Source organism: Salvelinus alpinus, chromosome 21 (assembly GCF_045679555.1).
Source record: "Salvelinus alpinus chromosome 21, SLU_Salpinus.1, whole genome shotgun sequence".
Classification (NCBI taxonomy): domain Eukaryota; kingdom Metazoa; phylum Chordata; class Actinopteri; order Salmoniformes; family Salmonidae; genus Salvelinus; species Salvelinus alpinus.
This window is the reverse complement of record NC_092106.1, coordinates 9,433,645-9,461,488: the sequence shown is the minus strand read 5'-3', so window position 1 is coordinate 9,461,488 and position 27,844 is coordinate 9,433,645. Positions and strand designations below refer to the sequence as shown.

Sequence of the window (27,844 nt, the reverse complement as noted above, 5' to 3'; positions counted from 1 at the left end):
TAAGGTGTTTTAGTAAAAAAACGGATGGCACTATGATAAACTGCATCTAGTTTGCTGATTAGAGTATTGGAAGCTATTTTGTAGATGACATCGCCGAAGTCGAGGATCGGTAGGATAGTCAGTTTTACTAGGGTAAGTTTGAGTGAGTGAAGGAGGCTATTTTTGCGAAATAGAAAGCGGATTCTTGATTTGATTTTGGATTGGAGATGTTTAATATGAGTCTGGAAGGAGAGTTTACAGTCTAGCCAGACACCTAGGTATTTATAGATATCCACATATTCTAGGTCGGAACCGTCCAGGGTGGTGATGCTAGTCGGGCGGGCGGGTGCAGGCAGCGAACGGTTGAAAAGCATGCATTTGGTTTTACTAGCGTTTAAGAGCAGTTGGAGGCCACGGAAGGAGTGTTGAATGGCATTGAAGCTCGTTTGGAGGTTAGATAGCAAAGTGTCCAAGGAAGGGCCAGAAGTATACAGAATGGTGTCGTCTGCGTAGAGGTGGATCAGGGAAGAGCAACATCATTGATATATACAGAGAAAAGAGTCGGCCCGAGAATTGAACCCTGTGGTACCCCCATAGAGACTGCCAGAGGACCGGAGCTTCCGGCGACAAGTCCCAGTCCAGAGCTTCCGGCGACGAGTCCCAGTCCAGAGCTTCCGGCGATGGTTCACAGCCCGGAACCTCCAACGACGGTCCACAGTCCGGAACCTCCTGAGACGGTCCACGGTCCGGAACCTCCTGAGACGGTCCACGGTCCGGAACCTCCTGAGACGGTCCACGGTCCGGAACCTCCTGCGACGGTACACGGTCCGGAACCTCCTGCGATGGTCCACGGTCCAGAACCTCCAGCTCCAGGGCAGGAGCCTTCCTCTGCACTGATGCCCAGTCCAAGGACGGCGTCCAGTCCCGCTCCATGGCAGGAGCCTTCCTCTGCGCCGATGCCCAATCCGAGCACGGCGTCCAGTCCAGCTCCATGGCAGGAGCCCTTCTCTGCGCCGATGCCCAGTCCGCACCTTTGGGGGGGGTACTGTCACGCCCTGCCCATAGAGAGCCTTTTTATTCTCTATTTTCGTTAGGTCGGGGTGTGACTAGGGTGGGTGATCTAGTGCATTTATTTCTATGTTGTCCTGGTATGGTTCCCAATCAGAGGCAGCTGTTTATCGTTGTCTCTGATTGGGGATCATATTTAGGCAACCATTTCCCCACTGGTTTTTGTGGGATCTTGTTTGTGTGTAGTTGCCTGTGAGCACTCCATGACTTCACGTTTCGTTTGCTGTTTATTGTTTTTGTGAGTTTCCTTTATTAAACATGTGGAACCCAAATCACGCTGCACGTTGGTCTGAGTATATTTCCAGTTCGTACGACGATCGTGACAGGTACAATGATTCTACTCTACACTATACTTGCTTGTTTAGTCACATAAACTGAAATTAGGAAATGGCGGAGCGATTTCTGCACAGTGCATCTTTAATAGCCTGACAGGTGAAGTGGTTATCGCCCAATAACGAGGGGGGAGCCTCAGCCGGCCCAACGACAGCTTGGTCTAATTGGATATTGTTTTCCAGGTAGAGCTGGATTGCCTGCTAAGGTGTTGTCATTGGACTGTAGTCTCTAATTTGCTGTGCAAGTCACTGAGGTAGACGTTTCACTGAGAATATGCCATGAAAAGGCTTTTGACATGTTTTTAGCTCTCTTGTGGAAGAAGTTGGATTTTCAGTTTAATGAAACCTTTCAATCCACATGCCTACTTGGCATCCTAACTATGAGCTCATATCCGTATATTTGCTGTACCCTCATAAAGCTAACTGAAATGTGCAATGCAACAATCCATCTATTCACGTCTCCTGTGCTTATTTGTGTTATATTGGTAAGGCAACCAAGCAAATATGTGTTTATTCAAGTCTGATTTTTCAGATTAGAGAAGTTAAAAGGTTTCACTTTGTTTTCAGTCTTGATGATCTTTGCTGCTGTTTCTGACATTCCAGGTTTAGCACCTTGGTAGGGGTCAATTCCATTTCAGCTCGTTCAGTTTAGAAAAGTAACTAATGCTGAACTGATTCAATTAACATTGGGATTAGGGATGTTAACGGTTAACTGTTAATCGGTGTGAAAATACATTTGACCGGTCATGTTTATCGGTTTATAGGTTAATTTAGTGTCATTAAATTGGCCACTAAATTGTATTTTAGTTAGTCGTCATGTATCTTATTCATCACACGCACACAACATACAGCATACATACAGAGCCTAGTTTGAGGAGAGGAATAGCCTATCACCTGCCAGACAGCACGAGAGTACCTTTTGAAAAAGCTGGTACTGGAGTGAAACGTGCTTTTATAAACTCAGTCATTGTACATTGCGCAACAAATAACTATTCTAAATGCAATCTTGTGTTAGAAACTGTTTTGATGGCCAGGATAAAAAGAGCTACTTGTAAATTCAAGCACCTCTCCCATTCGCCATTCGATATTATAGTCAACGGAAGGCAAGCTATCAGTGCGTCACCCACCACTTTGCAACGGGAGCTTGAGGAAAGGAAAGGAAAGGAGGATACCTAGTCAGTTGTACAACTGAATGCATTCAACTGAAATGTGTCTTCCGCATTTAACCCAAACCCTCTGAACGAGAGGTGCGGGGGCTGCCATAATCGACATCCACGTCATCGGTGCGCGGGGAACAGTGGGTTAACTGCCTTGCTCAGGGGCAGAAGGACAGATTTTTACCTTGTCAACTCGGGGAGCCGATCTAGCAATCTGCAGTATAATTGTTTGAAATCTGAACGATTTACTTTACTTCAAATAATGAGGCATGTCTTACTTTGCTTCAAAGTAGCCTAGCGGAAATCAAACCTATAGAAACTTGGAGGCAATTATTTTATAAAGACTTCCTCATGCCATGAACCAGAATTTCTCTACTGTTCTATTGGTTTTCATATCAACTTTCTTTCATTGTCCAGAAGCCAAAGGCACAATCCTAGCCATATTAGCAACCCATCCTAGTTGTTGCTATGAGATTGATTGGTGTAGTGCTGCAGAGATGGTTGTCCTTCTGGAAGGTTTTTGCTTTGACATGCACTGTCAACTGTGGGACCTTATATATGTGCCTTTCCAAATCATGTCCAATGAATTGAATTTACCACAGGTGGACTCCAATCAAGTTGTAGAAACTTCTCAAGGATGATCAATGATCGATGCACCTGAGATCAATTTCGAGTGTCATTACAAAGGGCCTGAACACTTATGTAATAAACTATGAAATAACACATATGAATCATGTAGTAACCAAAAAAGTGTTAAAGAAATCAAAATGTATTTTATATTTGAGATTCTTCAAAGTAGCCACCCTTTGCCTTGACAGCTTTGCACACTCTTGGCATTCTCAACCAGCTTCATGAGGTAGTCACCTGTAATGCATTTTAATTAACAGGTGTGCCTTGTTAAAAGTTCATTTGTGGAATTTCTTTCCTTCTTAATGCGTTTGAGCCAATCAGTTGTGTTGTGTCAAGGTAGGTGTGCTATACAGAAGATAGCCCTATTTGGTAAAAGACAAAGACCATATTATGGCAAGAACAGCTCAAATAAGCAAAGAGAAATGACAGTTCATCATTACTTTAAGGCATGAAGGTCAGTCAAGCACTTGTCAGCACTTTCACACAGACATCACAGAGGGAATACAAGCCTCTGAGTGGTCTGCACTCTGTCTGCACCTGCTACCAGCACTTTGCCTAATCTGCAGGCCTTCGATTACTCAGCGCTCTGAAAATGTAAGTGCATGTGGATGAAATATCATATAGGAAGAAAGCCTTGGGGTTAGAAGAGGAACATTTCTTCTTCTGTATTTGGAAAGTGCATAGCTCCAGGGTACTTTATCCATGAGCGCTGTTGTGACATACATAATGATTTGTATTTTGAATGTGAGGGCCATTGGATTGGCATAGCAAAATGGTTGGTTGAGTTTAGGTGAAAAAATAGTGGTTGAAATATACTAAATCGAATTTAGATAGAGTCGAGGGCTATCCTTCCTGTCAGAGGTTGTTTTTATTTCATATTCACTGGCAGGGGGACCGCTGCTTGTAAACTGGAGGATTTCCTGACTTGGAGTGGTGTTTTAAACAACAGATGGGAAAAACACACAGAACAAAACATGCCAACTTGAGTTAGTACTGCCTCAGATTCCTTTACACTTCCCAGAAAACCTTTATGGTGGGCTAGGCCTCTTTCCTCCTTTTAAGCAGTAAAAAATTTTAATAAAATATTTTTTATTTTTATTTTAACACTGTGAGGACAGAGGAAAGCTTGTTGGGGACTTGTTTTCTTGATCGTTAATTAAGTAATGTATGGTTAATTTTGGTACCCGTCCCGCATACTGGTCACCAGTATTATGAGGAAGGACTGTCTTCACACAAACAGTATGAATTCAAGCTTTGATCTGCAATAATTTAGTTTGGTTTGACCTTTTAAGACCTCATGGCAAGCTGCGTGTTTCCACCAGAAGAGTACTAATCAAGTAAACTAAACTAAGTTTGACAGAACAGGAAGTCACACAGGGACTGACAAATCCCAGCGGCACCCATACCTCCTCCACCCAGAGCCAGACCTCTCTTCATTGAAGTGATCTATTTGCACTCTGGCATTCACCTTGTAGCACTACCGTGTATTTCCTCTGGCAGGGCAGCTGTTTTTTTTGTTTAGGAAGTGTCAGTGGCATTCTTCCACTGTGTACTCTGGGTCTGCTGCCACTTCACGCCTGTCAACCAGCTGGCTGATAACAGTGACTAGTGGGACTTTGGCTCTGGGACTCTGCACAAAGCTTCCTGGAGGATTTCAAAGCCTGAATTCAGACTCAGAAATAAAACAGACTGTCATAAAGTGCTGGTGTTTACAAAAATCCCCCAGACCTTGTTTATCTGTGGCAACTTGAATGCCCCAGTGTGTCCCTGGAGGTGACTGATACTTCAGAATCCTACCTCAGAGGGAGAGGAGAGGGTGATACATCAGTTGTCTTGTAGGAACCTCGAAAGGGGTCGACAGGTCAGTGTGGCTATTGTCCAACACTCATTCATTCATTTCCGGTGCAACAAGCTGATTGGGCCAAATTAAGGCTCAGCCAATAAAACCCTCTGGTGGGAATTTGAGTGGAAAATGTGGCACTTTTATTGAAGTCATCAATTTCCCCTGCAGGACGCCTGCCCTGGGCTTTATAGAGACCCGAAGTTGGCTCTCCAGCCGAGCGTGAAATGAGCAGCCTGCTAGGCCCGGATTAAATACCTGCTCTTTGCTTAGGGCCAAGTGAAGGTTGCTGCGGCCGACACCGTACATGGGCTGGTCTCCCCCACATCAGTCACTGGCTGTATAAGTCACAGGGGTGATGCAGGGAGCTAAGGACACTGTGTGCTGCAATGGTTTACAGTGCAGACGTGGAGGCCAAGGCCGATGGCAGCTGACCTTGCCCTTCAACTCATGGACAGTACAGTATTTCACATCATAATGTCCGTCGAATGGGATAATGGAGCTAGTATAGGTAGTTTACCTCCACAATGTGTCATTCAGTTTAAATTGACAGACTTTGTCATGGTATGAAAGAACAGACTGCCACCAGCCAAATACAGGTCAGCATTCAAATCAAATGTTATTTGTCACATGCTTTGTCAACAACAGGTGTAGACTAACAGTGAAATGATTTCACTGGCCCTTCCCAACAATGCAAAGAGAAAGAAAATAGAGAAATTATAGAAAAGTAATAACATGTAATAATAAATACACAATGAGTAATGATAACTTGGCTATATACATGGGGTATATAGATATTGTCATGACTGTCCTGTGAGGATCACAGGTCAGATCAGCATGGCAATGGTTGACAATAACCAGACATTCTCTCACCCACAGAAGAGGTGAGGAGGGGACTGGGCCAGTTTGACAGTTCACACCCTGTTATAAATTGCAGGAGAAGGGAGCTCTTTCTCCCCCTTCAGTAAAATCCACCAGAAGAATATCTTTGTTAACAGACTTTTCCCGCCGAAACTATAACACGTTCAAATGTGGATACTGGAACAATAATTCTAACATAAAAATGTGGGGAATGGTCAGTAGGGAGCTAAAGAAAACTAATGTCACATTGGTTTTTATTTTGTGATGTCATTAAAAAGGTTATGAAGGAAATACTGTAACTTGAAAAGTATTTACACTACAGGTATGAAGTCTCCACCCATAACGTTGTATATGAAATATGAAAAATTATGAAATTATTTTAGTTAAGATAGGAATGTGATTTTAGGAGGTATAAGAGAATCTATCTCCTATAAACTGTGCATAGTAAGTAGCCACGCCTCGAGTGCGGTCGGCGAGTGTGTCAGACTGACGGAGCCGTCCCCTTTGGCCAGAGTGCATAAAAGGATTGCCCACAGAGATTAACATCAGACCAGGAAAGACTAGGAGTTGCAGCCCACATCTAAAGTGATTTAACCTCTCTTGGGTATGTGAGACGTTAGCGTCCCACCTCTTCAACAGCCAGTGAAACTGCTGGGCGCCAAATTCAAATACAGAAATAGTCATTATAAAAATTCAGAAAACAAAACATATTTTACATAGGTTTAAAGATTAACTTCTTGTGAATCCAACCACGGTGTCAGATTTTAAAATGCTTTACGGCGAAAGCATACCTTACAATTATTTGAGAACATATCCCAGCAGACAAATCATTACAAACAGTAACCAGCCAAGTAGAACAGTTACACAAGTCAGAAATAGAGATAAAATGAATCCCTTACCTTTGATGATCTTCATATCGTTGCACTCTGCAGACATTCATTTACTCAATAAATGTTCCTTTTGTTCGATAAAGTCACTTTATATCCAAAAACCTCCGTTTTGTTCGCGTGTTTTCTTCAGTAATCCACAGGCTCAAATGCAGTCAAAACAGGCAGACAAAAAATACAAATTGTATCCGTAAGGTTCATAGAAATATGTCAAACGATGTTTATATTCAAACCTCAGGTTGGTTTTAGCCTAAATAATCGATAATATTTCAACCGGACAATAACGTTGTCAATTTATAAGGTAAACAAGAAAGGCACTCTCTCGGTCTCGCGCATGAAAAGGCTCTGTGACACTTTAGGGTCCACTCATTCAGACTGCTCTTACTTCCTCATTTTTCAGAATACAAAGTGAAGTGGTCTGAATCCTGAACCCTGAGTAATCAACACGAGGTGTAGGCGAGAAGCTCACCTCCCAGACAATCACTGGTACGGCTGATTAGCTGTCCTAAGTCAGGTATCGAGAAAAGCTAATCTAAGTGAGACTATCCTACTACGCTCATCACCAATGGGAACCGTCGACACGGCTGGCTATCTCACGGCTGGCTATCTTCCAGAGTGAACAACAGTAGAAGAGATGGGTCCGGACCCTTCCGGACAATCAGAGCTTTACAAGCGTGCCGCTGAAAAGCCAACCCACATCCTTCCTAAGAAGGCCTGGTTCCACCAGAGATAAATGGCAAACAAGGCACTCACACGTAAATACATTCATGATTTCTTATTCCAAACGGGCAGCAGTTCATGTGCAAAGTATATGATTCATGTGAGAATAGTTCTAAAATGTATCCACGATTAGTGTCCCTTTTTCTCTCTCTCTCTCTTCCTTACCCTTTTTCATTCGTTGTGTACAAGCTGCCATATTTTATCACTCCACTAGGGACCTTTGTCTCATGTAAAGGTTGTATGTTTATTCTGTGTTATTATTTAGTTAGCTAGTACTACAGTAATTCCTGTAATTCCTGTAGTCCATGATCAGCTCCTTTGTCTTCCTGATGTTGAGGGAGAGGTTGTTGTCCTTCTCCCTGTAGGCTGTCTCATCGTCATCTGTGATCAGGTCTACCACCATCGTGTCGTCAGCAAACTTAATGATGGTGTTGGAGTCTAGCACGGCCATGCAGTCGTGGGTGAGTAGGGAGTACAGGAGGGGACTAAGCATGCACACCTGAGGGGCCCCCGTGATGAGGGTCAGCATATTTAAATCACAAGTCACCATTTTGGACGTATAAAGGTTGGTCAAATAGATATAACTGTGAACAATAAATCACAGTTATATTTGATATGATCAAATAAATAACTTACAGAGGTATGGATCAGTGTTTCTCCCGTAGCTTAGCTTCCACTTCATCTGACCATTTCCGTATTGAGCTGGGACTGTACTTCCTGTTTGAGTTTTTCCTTGTAACCATTTGCCAAATGGAGGACAAGGGGGAGCTTTGTAGGCGTTTCTGTTTGTGGAGTAAAGGTGATCTAGAGCTTTGTAGTCCTCTAGTTGCAAAGGTGACATGCTGGTAGAAATTGGGTAAGACAGATTTCGGTTTCCCTGCATTCAAATTAATTCTGTTTCGTAGGTACTGTAGTAGCCTAGGAGAGACAAATTGCGACAATGGTGAAGTAAGTTTGTGTGCTTGTGTGTGTGTGTGCTCTGCGTAGGAGATGTTTATGTTTGCTCTTAAGACCTTTACCGAGACAAAATCCTGACATAATCCTAATTAGGGGGCTAAGTGCATGTTGACGACTGAGCACACCACATAGTCTAGACGGTGATAACTGCCCTGACACCTAGACTACCCCTATGGTTAGCAAAGCTGTAATGATCTACTGTGCTGTCAGGCCTCCAACTCCCATTCTGAGCTGCTTTACATCGATGAAATAGGAACTGAAACCAGGGTGTCTACTGAGCAGCAAGCACATTGCTTTCTGCGATCTCATAACAGATAAACAGGATCTCATGCACATGAAACACATATGCTGACCCTATTGAGCCCACGTTTCAGATGATCAGTTAGTCAGATGAAACAAAAAGAAACAGATGAGACCATGATCAAAAGCCAGCCTCTGTAAAGTAGAGCGGGGCGTTGTTTTCGTCAGAAGAGTAGAGACTGGCTGGGTAATGAATGTGTCCCTGACTTGGTCTTAGCGCCTCTTATCCATCTCCCTTTCCCTGTTCTTTGCTAAATTGAATTTTCTTGCTCCTGGTTGGGTTGGGGCACTTCTTATCTTGATATTTTCACCAACCACCTCATCTTTGATTGAAATTTCAAACACACACATATTCACACATACACATACACACACAAAGCTTTGGTCTTATGACAGTCAACAACTCATACTTACAGTACGGTCAGAGTGAGTGACGATAATTATGATTATCATATATCAAGCGTGATAACTATCTCTTGCCCACCGTACTGGGTTTGGATTGCTGGTTTTGCTACCTATATTTTGGTCATGACTCTGTTATCATGTTTGTGGTTTTGTTTGGCCGTGTAATGTACATTTTCAACAATCTCTCTTATGAGTTCATTTTTCAGTTCCAGCTAGTGTACAGTTGTGGCCAAAAGTTTTGAGAATGACACAAATATACATTTTCACAAAGTCTGCTGCCTCAGTTTGTATGATGGCAATTTGCATAAACTCCAGAATGTTATGAAGAGTGATCAGATGAATTGCAAAGTCCCTCTTTGCCATGCAAATGTACTGAATCCCCAAAAAACATTTCCACTGCATTTCAGCCCTGTCACAAAAGGACCAGCTGACATCATGTCAGTGATTCTCTCGTTAACACAGGTGTGCGTGTTGGGGATCACTTTGTCATGCTGATTGAGTTCGAATAACAGACTAGAAGCTTCAAAAGGAGGGTGGTGTCACGCCCTGACCTTAGAGAGCCTTTTTATGTCTCTATTTTGGTTTGGTCAGGGTGTGATTTGGGGTGGGCATTCTATGTTCTGATTTCTATGTTTTTGTATTTCTATGTGTTGGCCGGGTATGGTTCTCAATCAGGGACAGCTGTCTATCGTTGTCTCTGATTGGGAATCATACTTAGGCAGCCTTTTCCTCTTTTGTCATTGTTGGAAGTTGACTTTGTTAGGGGCGTTATAGCCCAAGTTAAGCTTCACGGCCGTTTCTATGTTTATTGTTTTGTTGGCGACATCATTATAATAAAAGTATGTCCGCTCACCACGCTGCACTTTGGTCTTCCTTGAACAACGGTCGTGACAGGTGGTTCTTGGAATCATTGCTCTTCCTCTGTCAATCATGGTTACCTGCAAGGAAACACGTGCCGTCATCATTGCTTTGCACAAAAAGGGCTTCACAGGCAAGGATATTGCTGCCAGTAAGATTGCACCTAAATCAACCATTTATCGGATCATCGAGAACTTCAAGGAGAGCGGTTCAATTGTTGTGAAGAAGGCTTCAGGGCGCCCAAGAAAGTCCAGCAAGCGCCAGGACCATCTCCTAAAGTTGATTCAGCTGCGGGATCGGGGCACCACCAGTACAGAGCTTGCTCAGGAATGGCAGCAGGCAGGTGTGAGTGCATCAGCACGCACAGTGAGGCGAAGTCTTTTGGAGGATGGCCTGGTGTAAAGAAGGACAGCAAAGAAGCCACTTCTCTCCAGGAAAAACATCAGGGACAGACTGATATTCTGCAAAAGGTACAGGGATTGGACTGCTGAGGACTGGGGTAAAGTCATTTTCTCTGATGAATCCCCTTTCCAATTGTTTGGGGCATCCGGAAAAAAGCTTGTCCAGAGAAGACAAGGTGAGCGCTACCATCAGTCCTGTGTCATGCCAACAGTAAAGCATCCTGAGACCATTCATGTGTGGGGTTGCTTCTCAGCCAAGGGAGTGGGCTCACTCACAATTTTGCCTAAGAACACAGCCATGAATAAAGAATGGTACCAACACATCCTCCGAGAGCAACTTCTCCCAACCATCCAGGAACAGTTTGGTGACGAACAATGCCTTTTCCAGCATGATGAAGCACCTTGCCATAAGGCAAAAGTGATAACTAAGTGGCTCGGGGAACAAAACATAGATATTTTGGGTCCATGGCCAGGAAACTCCCCAGACCTTAATCCCATTGAGAACTTGTGGTCAATCCTCAAGAGATGGGTGGACAAACAAAAACCCACAAATTCTGACAAACTCCAAGCATTGATTATGCAAGAATGGGCTGCCATCAGTCAGGATGTGGCCCGGAAGTTAATTGACAGCATACCAGGGCGGATTGCAGAGGTCTTGAAAAAGAAGGGTCAACACTGCAAATATTGACTCCTTGAATCAACTTCATGTGATTGTCAATAAAAGTCTTTGACACTTATGAAATGCTTGTAATTATACTTCAGTATTCCATAGTAACATCTGACAAAAATATCTAAAGACACTGAAGCAGCAAACTTTGTGGAAATTCATTTTTGTGTCATTCTCAAAACTTTTGGCCACGACTGTACATCTATATACAAGCACAGCTGGTAGGATGTAGGATGTATCCAAACACCTAGTTATCAGTAATCTAAAGGATGCATATACATCATGCATGTAGAAATGGTAGCCTAACATTTGAAATATATTCCTTGTCAGCTCTGGTATCCAGTGATGCCTTGTGCAGTTCTCACTACCCTCTGGAGAGCCTTATGGTTCTGGGCGGAGCAGTTGCCGTACCAGGCGGTGATACAGCCCGACAGGATGCTCTCGATTGTGCATCTGTAGAAGTTTGTGAGTGCTTTTGGTGACAAGCCGAATTTCTTCAGCCTCCTGAGGTTGAAGAGGCGCTGCTGCGCCTTCTTCACAACGCTGTCTGTGTGGGTGGACCAATTCAGTTTGTCCGTGATGTGTACACCGAGGAACTTAAAACTTTCCACCTTCTCCACTACTGTCCCGTCGATGTGGATAGGGGGGTGCTCCCTCTGCTGTTTCCTGAAGTCCACAATCATCTCCTTTTTGTTGACGTTGAGTGTGAGGTTATTTTCCTGACACCACACTCCGAGGGCCCTCACCTCCTCCCTGTAGGCCGTCTCGTCGTTGTTGGTAATCAAGCCTACCACTGTAGTGTCGTCCGCAATCTTGATGATTGAGTTGGAGCCGTGCATGGCCACGCAGTCGTGGGTGAACAGGGAGTACAGGAGAGGGCTCAGAACGCACCCTTGTGGGGCCCCAGTGTTGAGGGTGGAGATGTTGTTACCTACCCTCACCATCTGGGGGCGGCCCGTCAGGAAGTCCAGTACCCAGTTGAACAGGGTGGGGTCGAGACCCAGGGTCTCGAGCTTGATGACGAGTTTGGAGGGTACTATGGTGTTAAATACTGAGCTGTAGTCGATGAACAGCATTCTCACATAGGTATTCCTCTTGTCCAGATGGGTTAGGGCAGTGTGCAGTGTGGTTGCGATTGCATCGTCTGTGGACCTATTGGGTCGGTAAGCAAATTGGAGTGGGTCTAGGGTGTCCGGTAGGGTGGAGGTGATATGGTCCTTGACTAGTCTCTCAAAGCACTTCATGATGACGGAAGTGAGTGCTATGGGGCGATAGTCGTTTAGCTCAGTTACCTTAACTTTCTTGGGAACAGGAACAATGGTGGCCCTCTTGAAGCATGTGGGAACAGCAGACTGGGATAAGGATTGATTGAATATGTCCGTAAACACACCAGCCAGCTGGTCTGCGCATGCTCTGAGGACACGGCTGGGGATGCCGTCTGGGCCTGCAGCCTTGCGAGGGTTAACACGTTTAAATGTTTTACTCACGTCGGCTGCAGTGAAGGAGATTCCGCAGGTTTTGGTAGCGGCCGTGTCAGTGGCACTGTATTGTCCTCAAAGCGAGCAAAGTAGTTATTTAGTCTGTCTGGGAGCAAGACATACTGGTCCGCAACGGGGCTGGTTTTCTTTTTGTAATCCGTGATTGACTGTAGACCCTGCCACATACCTCTTGTGTCTGAGCCGTTGAATTGCAACTCTACTTTGTCTCTATACTGACGCTTAGCTTGTTTGATTGCCTTGCGGAGGGAATAGATACACTGTTTGTATTCGGTCATGTTTCCGGTCACCTTGCCCTGTTTAAAAGAAGTGGTTCACGCTTTCAGTTTCGCGCGAATGCTGCCATCAATCCACGGTTTCTGGTTTGGGAATGTTTTAATAGTTGCTGTGGGTACGACATCGCCGATGCACTTTCTAATGAACTCGCTCTCCGAATCAGCGTATTCGTCAATGTTGTTGTTGGACTCAATGCGGAACATATCCCAATCCACGTGATCGAAGCAGTCTTGAAGCGTGGAATCAGATTGGTCGGACCAGCGTTGAACAGACCTGAGCGCGGGAGCTTGTTGTTTTAGTTTCTGTCTGTAGGCTGGAAGCATCTAAATGGAGTCGTGGTCAGCTTTTCCGAAAGGAGGGCGGGGGAGGGCCTTATATGCGTTGCGGAAGTTAGAATAACAATGATCCAGGGTTTTACCAGCCCTGGTTGCGCAATCGATATGCTGATAGAATTTAGGGAGTCTTGTTTTCAGATTAGCCTTGTTAAAAACCCCAGCTACAATGAATGCAGCCTCAGGATATGTGGTTTCCAGTTTACATAGAGTCAAATAAAGTCCGTTCAGGGCCATCGATGTGTCTGCTTGGGGGGGAATATATACGGCTGTGATTATAATCGAAGAGAATTCCCTTGGTAGATAATGCGGTCGACATTTGATTGTGAGGAATTCTAAGTCAGGTGAACAGAAGGACTTGAGTTCCTGTATGTTGTTATGATCACACCACGTCTCGTTAATCATAAGGCATACCCCCCTGCCCCTCTTCTTACCAGAAAAATGCTTGCTTCTGTCGGCGCGATGCGTGAAGAAACCAGCTGGCTGCACCGACTCCGATAGCGTCTCTCGCGTCTTTTCACAATTTCACAGTGTTATTAAATAAGGAATGCCCTTTTATATATATATATTCCAGGATTTTTCTTTATTTTTTGCTATTTTCTACATTGTAGAATAATAGTGAAGACATCAAAACTATGAAATAACACATGGAATCATGTAGTAACCAAAAAAATAATTTATCTACTTTTCTATTGGTTTTCATATCAACTTTCTTTCATTGTCTAGAAGCCAAAGGCATAATCCTAGCCATATCAGCAACCCATCCTAATTGTTGCTATGAGATTGATAGGTGGAGTGCTGCAGAGATGGTTGTCCTTCTGGAAGGTTCTCCCATCTCCACAGAGGAACTGTGCTCTGTCAGAGTCACCTCCCTGACCAAGGCCCTTCTTAACGGATTGCTCAGTTTGGCCTGACGGCCAGCTCTAGGAAGTTTGGGTAGTTCTAAACTTCTTCCATTTAAGAATGATGGAGGCCACTGTGTTCTTGGTCACCTTCAATGCTGCAGACATTTTTTGGTACCCTTCCCCGATCTGTGCCTCGACACAATCATGTATCGGCGCTCTACGGACAATTCCTTCAACCTCATGGCTTGGTATATGCTTTGACATGCACTGTGAACTGTGGGACCTGAGATCAATTTCGAGTGTCATTACAAAGGGTCTGAACACTTATGTAAATAAGGTATTTATGTTTGTTTTTTTAGTACATTTGCAAAAAATTCAAAAATCCTGTTTTCGATTTGTCATTATGGGATTTTGTGTGTAGATTGATAAGGATTTTTTTTTAAATCAATTTTAGAATAAGGCAGTAACGTAACAAAATGTGAAAAAAGTCAAGGGGTCTGAATACTTTCTGAATGCACTGTATATTGTTTGTATATGCAGTGCCAGTCAAAAGTTTGGACACACCTACTCAAGGTTTTTCTTTATTTGTACTATTTTCTACATTGTAGAATAACAGTGAAGACATCAAAACTATGAAATAACACATATGAAACCAAAAAAAGTGTTAAAGAAATCAAAATGTGTTTTATATTTGAGATTCTTCAAAGTAGCCACCCTTTGCCTTGATGACAGCTTTGCACACTCTTGGCATTCTCTCAACCAGCTTCATGAAGAATACTTTTCCAACAGTCTTGAAAGAGTTCCCACATATGCTGAGCACTTGTTGGATGCTTTTCCTTCACTCTGTGTTCCAACTCATCCCAAACCATCCCAAATTGGGTTGAGGTCGGGTGATTGTGGAGCCCAGGTCATCTGATGCAGCACTCCAAGACTCTCCTTCTTGGTCAAATAGCCTTTACACAGCCTGGAGCTGTGTTGGGTCATTGTCCTGTTGAAAACCAAATGATAGTCCCACAAAGCACAAACCAGATGAGATGGGGTATTGCTGCAGGATTCTGTGGTAGCCATGCTGGTTAAGTGTGCCTTGAATTTGAAATAAATCACAGACAGTGTCACCAGCAAAGCACCCCCACACCATCACACCTCCTCCTCCATGCTTCATGGTGGGAACCACACATTCGGAGATCATCCGTTCGCCCACTCTGCATCTCACAAAGACACAGCGGTTAGAACCAAAAATCTCAAATTTGGACTCATCGGACCAAAACACAGATTTTCACCGGTCTAACGTCCATTGCTCGTGTTTCTTGGCCCAAGCAAGTTTCTTCTTATTATTGGTGTCCTTTAGTAGTTATTTATTTGCAGCAATTTGACCATGAAGACCTGATTCACGCAGTCTCCTCTGAACTGTTGATGTTGAGATGTGTCCGTTACTTGAACTGTGTGAAGCATTTATTTTGGCTGCAATTTCTGAGGCTTGTAACTCTAATGAACTTATCCTCTGCAGCAGAGGTAACTCTGGGTCTTCCATTCCTGTGGCGGTCCTCATGAGAGCTAGTTTCATCAAAGCGCTTTATGGTTTTTGCGACTGCACTTGAAGAAACTTTCAAAGTTCTTCAAATTTTCCAGATTGACTGACCTTCATGTCTTGAAGTAATGATGGACTTTTGTTTCTCTTTGCTTATTTGAGCTGTTCTTGCCATAATATGGACGTGGTCTTTTACCAAATAGGGCTATCTTCTGTATACCCCCCCTACCTTGTCACAACACAACTGATTGGCTCAAACACATTAAGAATGAAAGAAATTACACAAATTAACTTTTAACAAGGCATACTTGCTAATTGAAATGCATTCCAGGTGACTACCTCATGGAGCTGGTTGAGAGAATGCCAAGAGTGTGCAAAGCTGTCATCAAGGCAAAGGGTGGCTACTTTGAAGAATCTCAAATATAAAATATATTTTTATTTGTTTTAACACTTTTTTGGTTAATACATGATTCCATGTGATATTTCATAGTTTTGATGTCTTCACTATTATTCTACAATGTAGAAAATAGTACAAATAAAGAACAATTATTTACAGTATATATAAACACCAGGAAACCACATTTTTGATTGCAGTGGGCCTTTTAAATGACTTATTTTGAGAATGAAAATATGAAGCATTATTTAATATACTTCCTGTTACCTAGTCACCTTACACTGTCCTGAAAAAGGCAAAGTCAAATTTGTCACTATATGAATAGTTTGAATGTGAACATTGTGAGGCTTGTATAGTTGTGCACCGCTCTGCTTCCTTGTGAAAAACCAAACTACGTGCTGTGAGCAGTTCTTAATTTGAACAGATGTTGTGTTGACCGTTACAAAAAGGAGAACATTAGATCACTTCAAAGTCATCACCAGGCCAGTGAGGCCACACAAAGTGCCTGTGTCTTCACATCTGAGTTTGGCCTCTGGCAAAACATACTCCAAACAGTGGTGACAGGGACTCTTGAAAACAGATGCCCTCGACAGTCAGCTAGCTCGGTTCAGTTGAGTTCGGTACAGGACATTGTGTGACACCAGAGACTCAGCACAGTGTGGCCTCTCCACCAGCTGGAGGAGCAGGATTCCCCAGAGAGCACAACAACATATGAACTCGAATGTGTTGAACCTAAAGAAGCTTTCGACTCTTATCCACATTCTGTTGATAGCATTGCTGTGTTATGGTACAGTACACTAAGAAAATAACACCCACACATTCTTATGGCTCTTATACAATACATGTAATAGATACCAACAGTTTGACAGGTATGCTTCCCTCATCAGGGTTTCATCTTGTACAGTATATGTTGTGATGTCACAATAACTATTTCCAATGGCAGTTGGACTTGAGATGGCCATGTGTTGGCCTAGTGTACAGCTGCATCCTGTGGGTTTAGAATCAGTGAAGCAAGTAATCCCTCTAAAGATGATTTTATTATCTTACGACTTTCATTTCTTTTGATGAATAATATGTGTGATTAATAGCTAGATGTATGAGTGGCAGCATCTGTATTATGTTGGTTCGATATTATTTTTCCACCCCACCAGTTATTGTCAGCAGCAGCTGCTAGCTTGAGATATCTAATGTCATTACCTACCCACCCGGCACACACTGGTTGAATCAACGTCGTTTCAATGTAATTTGTCAATGTCTTGTGACGTAGAATCAATGTGGAAAATACATTGGATTTGAAAAAAGTTATCAACCAGCACTGTTTTCATCTGATTTCAACCTGCGTTGTAAACGTTGAAATTAGGGTAAAACTTCAACTTAAATATATTGACTTAACCTGACTAACATGTTGTTGCATCAATCTAATTTCAACATAATCATCAGAACTATGTATACGTTGAAATTCCACGTAGAAACGTAAAAAATATTTGACATCCTATATTCAATATACACTGAGTATACAAAACACGAAGAACACCTGCTCTTTCCATGACATATACTGACCAGGTGAATCCAGGTGAAAGCTATGAACCCTTATTGATGTCACTTGTTAAATCCACTTCAATCAATGTAGTTAAAGAAGGATTTTAAAGTTTTGAGACAATTGAGACATGGATTGTGTATGTGTGCCATTCAGAGGGTGAATGGGCAAGACAAAATATTTGAACGGGGTATGTTAGTAGGTGCCAGGCGCACCGGTTTGTGTCAGGAATTGCAATACTGCTGTTTTTTTCCACACTCAACAGTTTCCCGTGTGTATCAAGAATGGTCCAAAGGACATCCAGCCAACTTGACACAACTGTGGGAAGCATTGGAGTCAACATGGGCCAGCCTCCCTGTGGAACGCTTTCGACACTTCGTAGTGTTCATGCCCCGACGAATTGAGGTTGTTCTGAGGGCAAAAGGGGGGAAGGTGTTCCTAATGTTTGGTATACTCCGTGTATAATGGGATGGTTGGAAGTATGTAGAATTTCACATTTGATTAGACATATTTTATTTGAGTTAGAGGAGTAACTTTCAACGATTCAATGTTATTTAAGTAGTCTACGCAAATGAGTTTGGAAGCTGATCAATGTCTAAATGTGTTGACATGATAGCTCAGCTTAATCAAACACACCTTGTTTCCATAGATAAGCAGGGTACATAGAGGAAGGCATCTGGATGGTGGACTAGTTCACACTGAACTGCATTACCAGTAGGAGTCAATGTTCAGGCTGGAATCGTTGAACTGTGTCTTCACATTTTATGTCAATATACAGTACCTTTTTATTTAGGTTGATGGCATGACGTTAAAACAATGATGTTGATTCAAACATAGCATTTTACTATCAACATCGAAACAAGATCAAATAATGTGTCTAATCAAAATAAAAAATGAAACACAATCTCAACCACCCCAATATAGGCTATTTTGAATATACAGTAGGATGAAAAATATTTATATGGTGAATTTTCATTGGAATTTAAACGTATACATCGTTCTGATGATTATGTTGAAATTACAACCTGTTAGTCAGGTTAAGTCAATGTATTTAAGTTGAAGTTTTACCCTAATTTCAATGTTTACAACGCTGGTTGAAATGAAAACAGTACTGGCTGATAATGTTTTTTAAATTCAATGTATTTTCTGCGTTGACCCCACTTCACAATAGGTTGACAAATTACATTGAAACAACATTGATTCAACCAGTGTGTGCCCAGTGGTATAGGCGCCTGAGCAATGGAGCAAACGAAGCGGCTGCACCCCCACTTTCAAAATGAACATGACCCAGTGGGTAATTTGTTATTTTCAATAATTAGTCATGTTTTGAGCTAATCTGTTTTACAATAGATATGTCCATTTTATATATGATATAATAATTAACAGATTGCATTTTGCACCCGTCGTCGCCTTAAGATGAATGGTTTTGACCACTCTAAAGTTTTGCTCCGCTCCAGCGCGCCACTGTTTTGGTTCAGTGCAGTTAGAAAGCGCTAGTTGCATCACTGGTGTTTAAAATGAAAAGGCACCTGCCTAAATATATATTTTGTTGTATCGTTGTTTAATTTTCCGATGCACTCAGGGTGTTGTTACATATCGTTTTAGTGGCGTGCACCAAAAGCAAATTCATTGTATCATTTCACTTCGCCTGTAAGAACTATGATGAGCCTGGCAGCCTGGCATGTCTGATTAGGCTTCGCTGTATCGCTGCCTCTGACTCTGGGTAGCCTGCCCTTCCATCAGCCTACCAGAAAACTGCATGCTCAGTAGTTGTGTCTGTATGCGCCTATGCACAAAAGGGAAAAGTACAGGATATTTGTATCTCTATAAAACAGCTCTTCTTGGTTTGGTAAGTCATATCGACCAAATAAGCCATTTCTACTCTCGTTGCATCAAATGTGTATGATGCTGAGACAAGTTCATTTGAAACATTGTCATGGTGACACTGTAATGTGACAGCACTTCAAACAACAGCACAAAAAATCGATGTCGGGGGAAAAGGAGGGAAAGCCGGACGGTCATTTAATGTGCTTGTTGAGACTACCCTTTGGTTATTCCCCATACTTTTCATGATTATTCTGTTTCTTCACGATTTGTCGTCACCTATGTAGCCTACTGTGTTGTTTAAAAGGCTTTTATTAAACAGAATTACAAGTGAAAAGAATTGGAGAATCATTTATAGTAGCCTAGTCCTGTAACTGCAGGCTACATATTTGTTCAAATATAAAACCCTTTTATTTCCTCATCTTAAAATGGAAATATTTATGAGGTAGGCTACAGTAAAAATGATTTTTGTTCAAATTGTGTGGTTTTAAGAACCAAAACGCAATTACAGTATGCAGTGCTGTTCATTGTTTCTAGTCATCAAATTAGGCCCACACAATAACAAAATATGCAGGCTGTATATGAGTAGCATGGTAAAAAATGTTTTGGTATGAGGTAGGTTGGAGACCCTTGCTCCAACCCAAACCGTTCAAAAATGACCCATATTGCCAGAACTTTATTATTTCTATTGCAGATTCAGGGCAGCAATTTATGTATATATATAGCTGGTAAAAAAACAAACATTTTAGAATGATACATTCATAATACGTTAGTAATATTATTTTTATGTGACCAAATTTAAATGCAACACTCTAGTTTGCATTTTCAAGTTGACAGTTCTCGTTCAATGCCCTTTGACCTTTCCCTGTGCCTTACGCATTCAGTTGAATACAAATAAACCTTAGCTGACCCCTCTGTTTGTTGCCTGTTTAGGAGACCTGCCAAGCCCTCTCGTACTGTAGTATCCTCTCACTAATCTGCCCTAATGAATGAATAATCATGCAGCTCAATTCTAGACCCGTCATCCTCGCTCTCTCTCTCGTTAAGTGAGGGGGAAACAGAAGCGCCTCTCTCTCTCCCGGGCATTGCTGGTGGCTGATTAAAAGGATGCCAGGTTCGTGCTCACCACCCCCACTGTGTTTATTGTTATGAAACTGATTCAATAACTCAGGGTCTTTCCCACCAGACCTCAGGGAGTTGACAGAGAAGGGTCCTCGCCGAGGCCATCGGGAAGCCTATGTGTTTAGACTCATTATTAAACTGGGACCAACTGGGCCGTCCACTGGGACGCCTGTCCAAAACACAGACTTGCGAATGCCTGTGACACTGTCCAACTTGTAATGTCACTTGTCCAACTGGCTATGTTCCAGGAAGGGAACAACCATCCTTACCATTTGTCACGCCCTGACCTTAGTTCCTTGTTTATGTCTCTATTTTGGTTTGGTCAGGGCGTGAGTTGGGGTGGGCATTCTATGTTTTGTAGTTCTATGTGTTTTGGCCTGGTATGATTCCCAATCAGAGGCAGCTGTCAATCGTTGTCTCTGATTGAGAACCATACTTAGGTAGCCTGTTCCCACCTGTGTTTGTGGGTAGTTATTTTCTGTTTAGTGTTGGTTGCACCTTGCAGAACTGTTTCGGATATTCTTTTTGTTATTTTGTATTCAGTGTTCAGTCAGTTAAGCGAATAAAGATGAACACGTACCCCGTTGCATTTTGGTCTGACGATTCCTCTTCTTCTTCCGATGAATGCCGTGACACCATTACTAATATTAAGTGATGTTGGGTCATTGTGACGGTATAGATTGCCTATCTGGAGTGAGGTCGATCTACTGTTGAGGTAAGGAATGGACTAGGAAAAAACTGATCATAGAATCATATATTACCTGGAGTGTATTCACCGTGTCATTTGTGTCAAAGCAATTATTATTTAGATAGTACAGAAGTTTATCACAATCTCAAAGTTTCCCTACGAAAACAAGTCATAAGCTAAATAAATCGATTATGAACTGTCTATTATGGCGCTAGCTTCTCAATTGTCCGTTCACCAAAAGGGTTACTCTTCTGTCTGTCAGAAAAATTATAGTTTGAATGTGCTTCCCATCCCAATCCAAGCAACACTGACAATTTCTCCCGGGCTGAAATAGATCAAATTATGATATTATGGTAACTGGTTTTCAGGCTTAACAGTGTTAGGCAGTTTTAAGTATATGTGCCGTTTGAACATTGGCCAGGGGGCCCTGTTAATTCAGTTGAACAAATGCACCGATTCATGTGCGGTAAAGTGGCGATTGTTGTTGAATCTAAAGATCGCGAGTCACCATTACGAAACGTTTGAAGGTTGGTCAAATAGATATACAGTAACTGTGAACAATAAATCACAGTTATCTGATATGTTTAAAATAAATAACTCACAGGTGTTTGGAGGTCGCTGTTCTTCCGCTGTGTGAATCCTGACTAACCTGAAGCTAATGCTCCACTAATCCTAAATTAACCAAAGAAACAAAGAAAGGCCAATGTGTTTAGTGAGTTCAATACTGTGCAATCTCTGTTTTCATTGGCATTAGGATTAATTAAACAAAGCTAACCAAATAAATGCTAATCTCAATAGATGTATCCTAGTGTTTTTCCTGTGGCTACATATCATTTTCACTAGTTCATGATGGTATAGTATAGAGTCTAATGAGTTAAGATTAAGATTGTTCACAGTGTTTGTTCTGATATAATTAACACTTAGCTCTAAGTATAAGCAAGTGCAAGCAAACGAGCTGCGAAGAGGTAGGCCTATTCCTTCAGCACTTTCGAAATGAACAGCGACAAAAATTCAGATAGATGTTGAGGCCTTAACTTTACTATTCTTTAAGGAGGAGAGAGAGAGAGAGAGAGAGACTCCGCTATTAGCCTACCGTTTTACATATTATATTAGACCTATGTGGTCTAAAGGAAGGACAATACAATCACAAGGATCCACTTTTGTAGACAACATTACAGACGCACTGGCAGCGCATTGCGCAAACAAAACAGCCCTCGCAATATGAACTGGAATTACATGGGTCTATTACTGAACTTTTTGCTGAACAAAAGTATTTGAATGGGAAGAGACTGTCACTGGCAACTATGGTTACGAGGGGATACTGTAATAGAATGTTGTTGGGTCTATAACTTACCACCCTCTTCGTGGAGAAAAGCGCCAGAGATTATTATAACACACAAAGTAAGAAAAACAATGAAATGCATCATTCTAACATTGCCTAAAATTATGAATAAGATAGTAATGAGATAGACCTATATAAGCAATATAACAATGCCGATGTACAAACTATGGCATATATGACGATAAGCGGTTAAGAGGCAAGCCGTAATTTCATTAAGACATGCGCAAACTGAGACGGATGTAGCCTATATGCCACCTATTTGTTCAGCACTTTTGAAATGGACAGCGATATAATTCAGAATATGGGCTGTTCTTAGAGTATTCTGACTGTACACCAAGTCCGAACCGTAGGATAAATAACGGGGGCACATAAGCATACAATGAAAGCTGTTACAATGGGGTCAGGTAAGCAGGCAATGAAATCTGTTACAATATTCAACGATGACATTTCTCTAAAACTGGCTACAGGCTAGATGTGCACCACCAAGTCAGAACAGTAGGCTAAGTTCTAAGGAGGGAAGGGACAACATTCTTAGGGTGAGGCACATGGGCTACTAACTGCTTACTACACAACATACTTAGTATTACTTTCTTAGCCACAGTATACATATCTCCCTGGCATATTACATCACTTATGCAGCAGCATACTAGACATATTTATGGACTCATCATTGTTGTGCTGTGCTGTCTTGAACAGGAAGTTGGCAAGGCGGTCCTTCTCGTGGGCAAACTTCTCAATGACTTAGTCATCAAAGTCTGGCATTCTCTGGATAAAGTCATGCTGGTTTGACAGCATGGCCCAATGCATTTAACCTTTTCTGGCCCATGGAGTAGCGTGTTGTTTTTATCCTTTTAAGGGGGGAAAGGTTTCTCTCTGACTCGGCGGTTGTCATTGGAGTGGTGATGATGATTTTGAGAAGAGAGACCCATCTCAGACAAGGCCTCCCGCAGGTTGTTCTCGTTGAGTGATTTAAATAAAGAAAGTGCTGTCTTACCCGTGTGCAGCTCAGAATGCCAGTAGAGAGTGGACAGCTCCGTTTTCAACTTCTCCTGGTTGCCCAAAGGCCATAGTTTGGTAGCACACTGGAGTTCTGCGGTCAGAAAGCAAAATACATACTGGGAGAAAAATTAGCTGTCCACCAACTTTGCTGCAATTAAGTGGTTATTTTCAGAAAACCTTTCTTACACATGAGCAGCGATTGTGTCGCATGCCTCCTTCATCATGGATGCAGTGTTAAGTTTGCTCCGCCTTGGTTCAGTGGCATCAACATGTCCTTTGGCCAGTGTATTAGTTTGCTCGCAAATATTTTGAATGTTCACCTTGAAGTTGTTGATTGCTCTGGCGATTCCTTCTGCATCAATGGTTCGTTTCTGCATTATGTTATACAAAACATCCACCTCTGGCATGACCACGGAAAATTCTCGAGCAGTTGCAGAAATGTGGGATCCTTGAGTTTCATGGACAGGCCATAAGCCTCGCTGATGATGATCTCATCCCATCCAGGCTGCGTTTGGATGTCCTCCATGCACTGGGCCAGTGCCCCACAGTCCTCCCACACAGCATTGACGGTTTTGAAGTTCCATCGTGTACTCCGTGGCCTGGTGACCTGTCTGTTCGTTGATTCCGCGAGAGCAGAAAGTCTTTCGGGTGAGCCCGTGAAAAAGGTGGAAAAGGAGGATTGGTCTGCCAAAAACACTTTAAGCACGCTCACTCTCCCTGCACAAAGTTGCTGAAGTGTTAGATTCAGTTGGTGTGCCGAAACAGTGCACAAATTGCGCGTTTGGATAAGTCTCCTTCAGTAGCGTTTGGACACCATGTACTTTACCACATACATTTGTACAACCCGCTTGTCCTTGATATTCAGAGTCGCGTTGGTACTGGTTTGATAGTGTTGGAGAGGCCAACACCGGTTTTGTCCTTCACCTCTACAAACTCCAAAAACCTCTCACACACAGTGTGGTCTGGTAACATGTAGCGCAGCACTATTACCATCTGCGATTTACAGGAGACGTCAGTGGTCTCGACTGCCTGTACAGACACAAAATGAGTCTCAGACACCTCCTTAGCTATAGCTTCTCTGTACACTTCATACATACAATCCAAAAGTGTGTTTTGGATCGTGCTTGATGTACCCTTAGAAATTGGTTGGTCGTCATAATGCCTTTGTAGCCTGTAATCTCCTTCCCGAAGGAGCTGGGTGAACGGTGGCCAGGTATAGGTCCAGTTGTAAAAGGAAACCCTGGCACTGTGCGGCCGTCCCATCGTACTCCCTGGGAAGGGAGAGATGCATCCCACTGGAGCTGGATCCGTACGGGACGGGTAGAGGTAACCCCGTTTGCGCTGGTCAAGACTTCCTGTCTCTCCCAGCAGTCCATGGTCTGGACAACGCGATCCATCATGGCACCGAGATGATGCAGCATTGCCGAGTGTTCCTGGATGCTCTCCTCGACTCCTCTGACCGGGGTACCTGCTCCTGCTGACTCCATGGTAGGTGTGAGATTCTGTCATTGGTGTGTGTACTGGGAGCGGAGTCAGGTGCAGGAGAGCAGAGTTGTGAACAGGCGCACACTTCATTTAGGCAGGAGACACCAACAAACGGACAACACTGCGTCAAACTCCAGCCAATTGGCAAACGCGCAAACAGTCACAATAATATGTACAAACAAATAAACATACCTCGTGAAATAAAACACGGAATAAACACATACCAGTATAGCGCGTCAAAATAGACACGTAACACAAAACAATCTCACACAAAGACATGAGGGGGACCAGAGGAATAAATACATGTAGTGTGATTGGGGAATGAAAACCAGGTGTGCAGGGAACAAGACAAAACAAATGGATAAATGAAAAATGGAGCGGCGATGGCTAGAAAGCCGGTGACGTCGACCACCGAACGCCGCCCGAACAAGGAGAGGTGCCGACTTCGGCGGAAGACGTGACAGTTAGAGCACTTGTGTGAGTTAGGACATCATGATAACTTCAACACAAAGGTGACACCAAGATCGTGGTGGGGCTCACAATGACATTGTGAAATTAGACTTAGTTAAGTTGGGATCCATCATTCATCAAGTATCCACATGAATGTTTTCAATTAGTTTCAGTTACACACTGTATTATGGTGTGAGAACACACTCTCACACAAACTATAGCTGAATATACCCAGGGAAAGACATCCTACATATACACACTTGACAATGGACACCTGTGACACAAAAGTAAACAAACGAGCTACAGACTAAAATTAGTTGAACGGAAATTACATTTGTAAGAGTCAGCAAAAAGTGTGAGCTAAGCACATTTATGGGAGCGGGGGGCAAATGCGTTGTGCGGGGGTGCTGGTTGCGACAGCCAATGTGGCAGGCTTCGTGTGGCGGGGCTTCGATAATCCTAGCTGGCAGCTGATCAAACGCCACGCCTTTTTGCACGATGTGTTCCAGGTTAGCACAGGCTCCCCTAGTTCCCCCTGCTGCTCCCACTAGAATCTACAGGCTGCGTGGCCAATAATGTCCAGCCCTCACAAACTACTGGCTAGCATAACGTCCAATATGGCACAGGTTTATCCAGAGCACAATTCCATGTGTCATCCAGCCAATCAGGTCTCTGGGCTTGACTGACCAGGTAGGAGAACACAGGACAAAACACCCTTCTGATGAGTTACGTCATACAGGCTGAGGCTCATAAGCCAAAGCGAGCTGTTGGCAGACGTTGAACCTGATGAATGTCGCCAGGACGCCTGCAACCTTCAAAAGACTATCGCAGGTGTGCTGATAACATCAGTGTGGTCACTGAGCCATGAAGGAAGAGTTGTCAACACAGTCTAAGTAAAATAATAATAACAACACAGTCTAAAATACAATAATAATCACCAGGGTGTGTAACCTACTGGCTTCATTAAAGAACATGAATAGAATAACCTGTGCATGACTAACTTCAAAGTCAACCAAATACTAAGCATGTTAAGTCCAGTTTGTCCCAGGGTTAGGTAGAGGTCACAACTACATTATATTGTAGTTGACATTGCAGTGTTAAGATTCCTCCCTCGCATCCAAATACTCTGAGATAAGCATTTGACAGTAAGCACAAACCACATTCTTCAGTGTCAGTGTTCATATTTGTTTCCTAGAAAGGAACCAGATCAACGTAAGCGTCAAATCTGTGAAAACTTCGAAACAAGTGTGTGTGGGGATTATATATATTTTTTACTCGGTGAACGTTATTTTTGCACACATATAGCCTTGTGCACTTGATCGACGTCTATACTGGCCAGTATAATAGAGCAAAAATAGAATGCCTGTGTCACGTGGGACTAGGTGGGTGAAGGAATCAGACGCAGAGAGAGATCCACTTGGAAAAAATATTCCTTTTACTAATGCACAAAAAATGATAAGCCCAAACATCCAGGGCGCAGAGAACAACTTGATAACCCAAAACACAGGGTACCAAGTAAATAGAAAAAATAATACACCTCTACCTAAAACACACACACATAACATAAAGACAATCCCGCACAAAACAAGGGCGGGTCTACCTACTAAATATAGGGAAGCTCATTTACGAAAACAACAGAAACACAGGTGAAACTAATAAGACAAAACAAACAGACAAACGAAAAAGGGATCGGTGGCGGCTAGTAGGACGGTGACGACGACCGCCGAGCACCGCCCGAACAGGCAGGGGAGCCAACTTCGGCGGAAGTCTTGACAGCCTGTTTGTTTCATTCTATTCTATTCTACTTTATGATGTTTTTTTCCCCAAGTGCAATATTCCTGTGTGTGGTCACAAGTGTTCTGTTCTAAAGGCTGTCATGGTAACAAGTGTTCTATTATAAAGGCTGTCATGGTAACAAGTGTTCTATTATAAAGGCTGTCATGGCTAACTGCAATATTAGTGTCTTGTTTTTTCTCAAGACTTGAGTGTCATTTGCAGTAAAGTCTAGGCAACAAATACAATTGGATTGCTTTCTTGATTTTTTTTTAGCTGTGAGTTAGGTTCACATGAACCACTTTTTATTTTACACACAGAGACTGATCATGTAGATCATATTCTTTGTTGTTGAATTAGTTCAAACCTGCATTTCCCCCTAGCAGGGATTTTTTGTACGTTTCAGTGCAACAACAAAAAAGTGTCACCTTTTTAGGCCCTCAGCAGTTATCATCCCTGAACATTGTGTGATAGGCTGAGAGACTTTCAATTATGTAAAACATTACGCTACCCCCTTCTTAAACTGAACACACCCTGTTTAATAACCTGGACAAACACACAGAAAATACCCTCTGAGAAGTATACAGTAAGCAAACACATTCAGAATGCTTTGACCGTGTGAAAACTCAAAACAGGCCTCCTAATAGTTATTTGGGCTCCAACCACATGACCCATGTGATCTTCTCAAAGG

At 42.8% G+C, this 27,844-nt stretch overlaps 1 protein-coding gene across 6 annotated transcripts in view; it reads left to right on the top strand.

Moving 5' to 3' along the window:
* Nucleotides 1–27,844, top strand: part of LOC139547760 (G-protein coupled receptor 4-like) — a 48,007-nt gene that overhangs the window by 8,805 nt on the left and 11,358 nt on the right. Inside the window, exons 2-3 of one of the 6 annotated variants that reach the window (XM_071356816.1) lie at nt 7,155–7,509; nt 7,840–7,935. The exons of 2 other annotated variants lie outside the window; for them this stretch is intronic. The gene's annotated coding sequence lies outside the window, so the exon portion shown is untranslated. 3 more of the 6 variants (XR_011669597.1, XM_071356817.1, XM_071356819.1) reach the window with 3 other exon arrangements.